The 10,000-nt window shown below is 44.2% G+C and overlaps 1 protein-coding gene across 1 annotated transcript in view; it reads right to left on the bottom strand.

Annotated features, from left to right (window-relative positions):
• The window catches only part of LOC113802758 (uncharacterized), a 30,799-nt gene that overhangs the window by 4,018 nt on the left and 16,781 nt on the right, over positions 1-10,000 (bottom strand). The window lies entirely within an intron of this gene.

Genomic DNA, 10,000 nt, shown 5'->3' with positions numbered 1-10,000 from the left:
ATGATCATAATAATGATAATAACAACTACAATAACATAACAATCACATAACAATGATAATAATAAAAATAATAACAGCAACAACAATAATATTAATTTTAACAACAATAATATTAATGATAATGATAATAATAATAACCGCCAGTGATAGGATATAAAGAAACACAGTGGATGACCATTCGGAGCTCGAAACAAACTAAGAATGGATAGATCTGCCAGTAAATGAACTGAGGAAAGCCCCTTCAAAATCACATAAATGGTAATCAGCCGGACATAAATATCCAATTTTTTGCTTAATTTACCACCTTCAGTCCATGAACTATTAACTCAAGCTTTCTTTGACATTGTGAAACCCCCATAAAGCATCTGCATGTCTAGGATGGACCCATCACGTGCTGAATTACTACATATAAAACACATCAATTCTTGATAGAAACAACCTCATACCGCTTGAGCTGAGAGGTTGTTGATTTAGTAAAGATCAGCTGCTAATCGACAGTATGGTACTCGAAAACCAGCTATAAAACCGGAATAAATCTTCGGCATGATAGACCGTCGAAAAGCATTCGGTTTATTCTTATTCATGGATACGAAAGGACTACAGCTTTCCAAAATGTAACTCGTAATCAGAATTTTTCATCAGCAATGCTTGATTTTGTGGAACACATTGCTCTTCTTAAACCACAACAAAAGTGTGAACATTGGTAATATCATAAACATAAATTGTGGTAAATTTGAAGGTGATTTTCTTCCACCCGTTAAACAGAACTAATTATTGCTACAGAATATCAGATAAAACCATCTCTCATGTTTTCTTCATGAACGACCTTAAACTACATTATATCACAATAATGTTTAAGATCTGGAAGGTCTCTTAGCGATAGTTAAAAGAGTTTGTGATAACATGATAACAAATGTACTATTGGAACATTCAAACCTCTTCCGTTGTACTTAGTGATAAGCAAGGAACTCGACCAGGGAGAATATAAATGCTTTATGAGAGTAAATGAGAGCAGATGCATACAGCACAATGTATGAAAAAAGGGATTCGAAAAAAAAATGTTCAAGGAGAATAAGACTGATATTAGAAAAAAGTGAATTCAAATACGATGTTGAGAGTTCATTTGTACGGAAGTTAAGTATCGTTTAACACGTTACTGGACCATCCGTGATCTTCGAAGATGGATGCTAAAACAAGAACATTGGTCACAGCAAATGTACCACCTAGGGGCAGGTGTAAATATAGTTTACCTGCCTAGAAAAGGATGAAAAGTTTGCAGCTATAGGGTTCATGGCGTATATCCAAAACAACAGAGATTACATGACAGGGTTATAAAGGAAAGAGGCGAATAAATATGAAAGAGAAGTAAGCACTGATCAAGAACAATATGATATGCAATTTGATATGGACCACACCATCACTCCAACTAAAGGAATGGCAGCAAAAGCCACAACTCGGACAGAATCCTACTCGTGCAAAGACAGCGGATGGAGACCAAAAGGAAGGTTCTCTTGGTTGAATATGAGGGCTTTGTTCTTGTAGTAGAGGATCAGAGGCTGCTGGTAAGTCAGCGGTCGACTGTGTAGTAAGGTGCTCATTACTTTCAAGAACTGCGTGCATATAAGGGAAAATAGAACCTGCTGGTCAGTTGTTACACTTAATCCCAAGTACATTTCTGTTCCCCATCCTAAGAACTGCACTTACTTTATGGGATTTTACAGTCTATACAGACCATCAATGAAAACAGGTCTGATATTGCCCGACTAGTAAAAAAAAAAAAAAAAATGCCTTATTGTAGCCGACCCCCTCACCATCAGCAGCTTCTCGACGACTCATAACGAGACCTGATTGGTTGACCACGGACACCTCACGGCTCGCCTATTGGACCGTAGGCTCCCCTCGTTCCCGGGTTGCTTACACAGATCAGACCTACTTAAGCTCCCGCACCCGGGCCGAGTTCACACTTCACAGGCCCTCTCTCCTGTGGTGTACAGAGAGAGATCCCCTAATTGGCGAGGCATTATTGTCACCCACTTGGCGTGATCCTCCAGAGCAAAAGCCACTAGACTTGAGCTTGATTGATACTCTTTGACAACAAACTACACAGAGAGCTCCGCCAATTTCTCGTGGTTCGCCGCGACAATTGGCCAGGACTTCTCTTGTAGTAAGTGCCCCACTACCGCTCCCTTGGAGAGCGAGGTTACAAACCTGGTCTGTACCCTCTGGTCCTGGACATAGTTTGTGGCCACGCACCAAGGGCGACTTTTCTGTGCCTAACTCTTGCCCTCTCTTTCTGACTTCCTGGTGCAGCCTGGGCCTGAGGGAAACGTCGATTTTCAACATTCGCCTGGGCTGCGGTGACGTGATCACCCCCCCCCCCCCTTGTAGCAGAATTGGGGTGCAGAGCGTTTACCATACCAAAACTCCGAGTTCAGCCCACCCAGGGGGATCTCCTGTTCTGTGGTGCTGAAGGGTCGAGTGTAGGGATCAGAGCTTTTTTTGAGGCCCTTCTTAAGACCTCACCCTGAGAGTAGGTATAAGGATAATCCCCGAAAGGGGACCAATCTGTTTCCAACTCTCTAAATGACCACAAAATGAATCTGAACATGGTAGTCACCCTGGAGCCTTTCAAGGTTGCAGGGGGGCGAAAGAAAAACCAAAAGTAGGCCGAACGTGTCCGGCCTGCTGAACCGAGCAAGGACAAGACAGAAACACCAAACAAAGTCTGTCCATGCACACCAGACTGAGGGAAACCTGAACTCCCCTCAGAACTCCCTCAGTCAAGAAGGGGCTCCAGATGAACCAACCAAACCAGCTGCCCCCACTTCTAAAGGCCTTAAACCCCTGCAAAGGGGAGGCGTGAAGCGACGAAGGGTGGAAACTGGCTCTGAAGAAGAGGCAGAGCACACCCCAAGTCGACTAACGCGGTTTAAGGTACCAAAAAAACCTGGTCTTCGACAATGCATACCAGCTGGTAAGGGCATTGGAGAAGGAAAGAAACGTCAGACTCTCAATCCGAATCTCTAGAGATGAGGGCATGATCATTGCCCCCAAAGACAAAGCCACCATGAACTTCCTGCAGGAAATCAAGGTGCTAAAAGACGGGAGAAAGGTGTGTATCTCACCACTGACCTCCCAAGAGAAAAAGTCCAAGATGGTGCTACTTGGCTTCCCACTAGGATTCGACGTGGAGGTGATCACGTCTCTCCCACAAGTGGTGGAGGCTACCCGCATGACCAAAGGGAAGTCTCCAACCAGACAAGTCCTGGTTATCCTCAAGGGAGCCCCAATCACCACCCTTGATCTGGGTAACTGGGGATCATACAAGCTCAGGACATATGTGCCAGAGCCCTTGAGGTGTTTCACGTGCCAGAAATTTGGGCATCACCAGGCCAACTGCAAGGCCAAAGCCAAATGTGGTGTATGCAGCGAGGCACACGAAACCGAAGTGTGTAACAAGGCACACAAAGATGGCCAGGACACAACAGCCAAGTGTCCAAACTGTGCCAAAAAGCATCATGCCTGGAGCCTGGCTTGCTCTGTCAGGAAACAGGCAGTGATTAAAAAGCAGGAGCTAGCCAAAAAGCGTCCTGACTTTGTCCCTGCGCCCCCAGGCACCTACGTCTGGGGCAAAAACAAAAACAAAAACCAAAAAGAAAAGACTCCCCGACCTCCTAAGAGGAAGGAGTCGGGGCGACTCCTTCCTCTTAGGAAAATTGGATACCTCTAACAGAGAGGAATTCCCCAAGCTTGCTAGTGGCAAGAACAAGAAAAAGAACCTAAGGAAAAAATGTTCAAAGTCCACAGCAATGGTCCCCCCAGTAGATGATAATCTTTTCTTTGACAAGAAAGATATGACTCTCCTGTTCAGTGCTGTAGTTTCTGCAGTAGCAACAGCCTTAGGGAGAACCAGTGAGGAGGCGGAGAAAGCAGTGCAGGTCGCAATGACGGCTATGACCCAAACTGTGGCAGCTCTGAAGGGAAGGAAGCTAGAAGCCTCCAAACCGATAACGAGCAGCGCTCCCCTCCCTAAATCCTTGGATGGCAGGCTAGCTTCAGGAGAAGCATTATGTGAAACCCCAGCTAGTCTGTCAGGACAGGCTGAAACTGTGCAGCAGAAGCCCCCACTGCAGGCCGAGTCTGTACACCCCTCGGTAGAGCCTTAACCGGAGTGTCTGACTTAGAGGAAGTTGTACAATCCTCAATCAATGAGGATCTGTATTTATCTGATGCCACCAGCACTGGGGCATCTGAAGCTGAAGCAAGTGACACTGAGTAACCATCATGGCACACAATCTAAGCATTCTGCAGTGGAATATCTGTAGCTATAAAAGCAAGAATTCCTTTCTCCAGTCAGTTGTGCAAGGAGCATTGACGTCGTCATGCTCCAGGAGACACTAACTATGGGATCCGTGTGCTTCTCAGGATATCATGCCTTCACCACTCCAAACCTGGATGGTGCTATAGGCCTGATGACCCTGGTAAAAGAAGTTATCCCGTGCTCCTTAATAGCCAACCCGCCGCACTGTGGAGATGGTGTTGAATCTCTTGCTGTTGAGATTCAGCCACCTGGGGGCCCTATAAAAATATATATTTATAGCAAACCATTGTGTGAGAGCTTAGATCTAAACCAGGTCTGTGCTACTGCAGCACAAGACCGAGTGATCATAGGGGGAGACTTCAATGCACACATAGCCATGCTGAATCCCCGCAAAAGGCCGAACGCGGCAGGAATTCACATAGCAGAAGTGCTTGAGACATTCCCTGAGATCGCTCTTCTCAACACCAAAGAACCAATGCATGTGAAGGGAGGGGCCCTAGACCTCACCTTTGCCACTGCAACAATGGTGGAGAGAATTCGGTGGTGTGTCGATGATACGGTTACTAGTGATCACTACGGCATAGTCACCACACTAATGGATGCAGGTCCAGCCCAAAGACCACATCACATTCCTAAATGGAAAACAGACAAGGCCAACTGGTTTGCCTTCCAGGAAGGCTTGGCTCGATGTCTGAAAGACAATGAACCCAATAACAATAATGAAAACGTGGATGTGCTAGAGACAAGGCTAATCCAGGCCATAAACCAGGCAGCCTCACAAACCATCCCCAAAACTCGCCCATGGTCCAGAACTCACAAAGACGCCTGGTACTATAATGACGAAATCAAAGAGGTCAACCACAGGGTTAATATGTGTAGAAAAAACTTCCGACGGCAAAGATCTCCCGACAATCTAGCCCTGTTGAGGGAAGCTGTCGTGGATGCCAAGGAAACTGCCAACAGAGTAAGGCATGGAAAAATGGCTGGAATGGTGCCAAACTTTTGGGCACCAGACCAGCCTTACAAAGTTGTGGAAACGGGTCAGGCAAGCGACAAGCCGCCAAGCCCCGAAATGCACTCATCATGACCCACAATCAGAGGCTAACAGATTGGTGCTTGAGTTCTCTGCCAGAACCAGCACCAACAATCTGCCTCCAATGATGAGAGAAAAACAACAAAACTTAAATCCAGAAAGACTTGCTCTCATAAGAGACAAGGCACTCGAAGCTGATGAAACGGATGTCTTGTTCTCTCTTAGGGAACTAAGAAAATCATACAAATCCAGTTCTGGGTCAGCACCGGGATCTGATGGGATCTCTCACCCCATCATTTCGCATCTAGGCCTTGCATGAGAACTTGCATTCTTGCAGGTTATCAACAAATCCTGGCAAACAGCCACGGTGCCCCAGAGCTGGAAACAAGCCACAATAGTTCCCATCCCAAAACCAAAGGAGCCTGGCAAGTACCGTCCCATCTCTCTTCTCAGCTGCTTGGGTAAAACAGCTGAGAAGATGGTACTCAACAGGCTCCGATGGAAAACGGGTCCCCCTCATGAACACCTGCATGGGTTCACAAGGGGTAAGAGCACTGCTCATAGCATTTCCACACTCTTAAGCACAATCTGCACCTCGCCCGCAGTGGTTGTCTTCCTTGACCTGGAGAAGGCTTTTAAACTGGCAAGTCCGCTTGCCATTCAAGAGATCCTAATCCACAAAGGAGTCAAAGGCAGACTCTTGGCCTGGATAGCTGACTATTTTAAAAAATAGATCAGCAAATGTCAGATTTCAAGGCCACCTCTCACAGCACATGCCACTTGAAAATGGAACTCCTCAGGGAGAGGTTCTTAGTCCAGCCCTGTTTAATACCCTCATGTCCAACATACTCGACATTCACCTGCCAGAGGGATGCAAGATCATCTCTTATGCAGATGACTTGGCAATCATAGCCTCTGGCAATCACTGCCTTACTAGAGCTCAGCGTTGTCTGAACCTGGTGTCTGGAGAGTGTTGTAGGACGGATCTAAAAATATCAGCAGCAAAATCCAAAGCAATGGCTCTGAGAACCAATGTCAGAAACAAAAAACTCACTATACAGGGTATGGATCTGGAATGAGTGAAGGACTATCTATACCTTGGTGTATGGATAGGACACACACTCACTTTCAAAAAGGAGATCCAATACCTGCTTGACAGAACCAAGGAAAGACTGTCAGTCATGAAAGTCATGACAGGGAGACACATAGGAGCAGGACACAAAGTACTAAGATCATTCTATGTACATGCTGTCCGTCCTATTATTGACTATGCATCTGTCGCCCTCATTGCTTCCAGCAGAACATTAAAAGAAAAACTGGAAACAATACAAAACGAAGCAGCCAGGATAATTCTAGGTGCACCTAAGTGGATAAAGGTCATCAACCTCCTCATAGAAGCTGATTTACCGTCCATGGACACTAGCATTGACCTAATGGCAGCACAGTTCCTTTCCAAGGTCCTGCAGGCACCCACAAACCCCTATTTAAGACAAAGAGTTCTCAGACGCCTACAACAAGATTACCAGCTTTTTGCGGACAATTCCTGGCTCACACGTACAGCCAGAGTTTTGATACGCTTTCAGCTAAAAGATTCATTGCTTGCCAAGGGTATGGACTCCCCTCACCCTGATTACAAAGAACCCCCGCCGTGGGCAAATGAAATTATCGAATTCTCAATTCTAAATCTCACAATGAGAAAAGATCAATATTCCATGCCTAGCCCCAAAGGCACAAGCACAAAGGGTCATTGAACAAATAACTCCGCCAGGTAGTATAACTTACTACACGGATGGATCCGTGGATCCAATAAACCATACTGCAGGCGCCGGCTTTGCAACAAAGGATACCACAGCATCCATTAAGGTCACTGACAATGCCTCAACGCTTCAGGCTGAAACGGTTGCGATCATGGAAGCATTGACACACGCGTCCCTGAGGGGAGGGCACGTTGTCATTCATACAGATTCAAGAGCAACTATTGACAGCTTACAGCATAGCATGCCCCCAAATAACATCTACCTCTTGACATCAGTACTAAACATAGCCCAAAGAATCCTTAGTCAAGGTAGAAGAATCATCATAAACTGGGTCCCAAGCCACATAGGCATACAAGGGAACGAGCTTGCTGATAAACTAGCTGAAAAGGGCAGGGGTATGCCCCCATCCTCCATGATCGTTAAACCCAGCTGAAGGGGACTGAGCCAAGGTACCAAAGCTGCAGCGTGTGCGGTCCTCCGGGGAGCACATAGAGAGAACATCACAAAATCGCTCGCTGCCAAGTGGTACTCAGATGATTCAGGCTATGAGCCACTGGCCCTTCCTCCAAAATACAAAAAGAGGTACCGAAGTTATACTATTCAGACTAAGACTAGGTTACCAATGCGCTTGGCAAATTATTGACAATGAGACTGCGATGTTATGCAAACACTGCGGCGAGCCTAACGCCACCCTGTTACATTACTTGCAGAATTGTGTACAAACAATTTCTGAGGCCGGGACCACCCACCACAGCCGCCGGGTTGGTAAAAAGGGTGTGCAACATGCTTTCTCCATGGCAGCTGGATTGCTTGCTTGCAATCCAGCCACCACGATAAGCATGCAGTTCAAAGAAAACATCTGAGTTAACTAGAATTAGTTAACACAGGCCGGGCCACTCCAGAGAAAAGGCCTGGGCGAAGCATGACTTCGCAAATCTAACTGAACTGAACTGAACTGCCGAGTTCATCACTCACGATCCTCCAGCCGAGCAAGACACAGCAAGCAGCAACAAGGCCTAACCAGGCCTTAGCCGACGGGTGAGCCGCCCCGGCTCTCCCCGGCGATCTCCAGCACACCAGCCATACCTGTGGGCACTCACACCCACACCCAAAACCTCCTTATAGAGATGATTGACACCAGTCTATGGCGGATGCAAATCCATTGCCATATTATAATCAATGGCAGTACCAGCTATATTTTAAACACTGAATCCAAGGAGTTCGACAAATTATCAGAATATAGAGTTCTCGCAAAAGAAATCCACCGATTAGGGGATCTTAAACTAAAAACCGCATCGGTGGACAAAGGAGCAGTCGGAATGATCAGGAACGGATTGAAAATATGTTGATAAAATTGCTCTGACGTTAACTAAGTTTCTGTCGATGTCAATCTATATTAATCAAGGAAAAAAACAATAAGGCGTCACATCACAGTGAGCAATGACACCCGGCTATCATAAAGTAAATCAGAACATTGACAGAAAAAAGAAACTTTGGTTCAGGTAGCAGACTCCCTCTGGAGGTGGGTCGGTAGGTAGAGAATATGTTAAATTTATTTTATTTTTTATTATTATTTTGAGAAATTTTGCAGTGCCGTCGGTAATCTGCTAGTGCCAATAGACGTGATGAAGCCCCGAGGTTAGCTCAGTGTGCCGTTGTGGCATTTGGGGTGTGTTTTTGGCGGCATTATTGAAAACGTTGGGTTTAGATCTGTGGTAGACAGGAATTTAACAGTAAAATATTTTTGAGTCAGTGGTTGGTCGGGTTACCTGAACCAATTTTTTTTTTTTTTTTTCATTTATCGATTTTTTATTTATTCATTTATTTTATATTTTTCTGCTTACTTCAAATGAATAAGAATAGGGATGGTGATGATGAGGATCAGGATGATAATGATGACAGTGGCGGAGATATAAGGGGACGGGGGGGGGGGGACGGTTGTCCACCTTTTCAAGTAGAGTCAGTTTTGTCGGAAATCTTCAATCCTTGTCGGAAAAAAATGTGACTGCAATCTGTTTTCATGTGATGTGGTTCTTCATTTTTAGCAGATTTAAATGAAAAGTCGCTCAGTTCTCTACATTTTCAAATGCTTCATCTCTATTCATTCGGAAAAGCCAAATTTTTCATTACATTCCTGTATGAGTCCAGAATTCCACTGGCCTAAACTTGAGTAAAACATATGGATTGATTCAGCTCGAATAACGATAATGATAGTTATGATAATTGCAACAATAATGATAGTGATAATAATTATCATAAAAATAATGGTAATAATAGCAATAATGAGAATAAATTGATAAAAATGATAACGATCATAACAACACTGGTAAAATGAAACAACAGCAGGTAAGAACATAACAATAGTTATGATATTCATAATAATAATGGTAATAAGAAATGATAATGGTAATAATGGTAACAAAAATAGTAATGATAATAATAACAATAGCAGCAGCAGTAATAGTAAAGTAATATTAATATAAATTAGATAATAAGTAATTTAGATTTTTTCCATTTATTACAAAATAGGACCCCTCTGTGCAAGGAATGGACAGGGTTCCCATCTGTGCAGGATTTTACGCAGGTCAGCAAGATTGCTAGACGAGAACGCTACCACTGCACTGACAGCACATAGTAGTGGTAGTGGTAGTAGTAGTAATGGTGGTAGCAATAGTAGTAGTAGAAGTAGACCTAGTAGTAGTAGTAGTAATAGTGGTACCAACAACTACAACCATAATGATAATAGAAATAATAATGGTAATAAAACGAATGACAATAATAACAATTGTAATAATGGTAACATTCTAACAATAGCTATGTTCATAGCAGAGGCATTAGTAGTAGTAGTAATTATTATATTGTCATTATGATCATTATTATAAATATCGT

This window comes from Penaeus vannamei, chromosome 19 (genome assembly GCF_042767895.1).
Source record: "Penaeus vannamei isolate JL-2024 chromosome 19, ASM4276789v1, whole genome shotgun sequence".
In the NCBI taxonomy this organism is placed as follows: Eukaryota; Metazoa; Arthropoda; class Malacostraca; order Decapoda; family Penaeidae; genus Penaeus; species Penaeus vannamei.
Note: the sequence above shows the minus strand (reverse complement) of the source record. Positions and strands in the feature narration are given on the sequence as shown.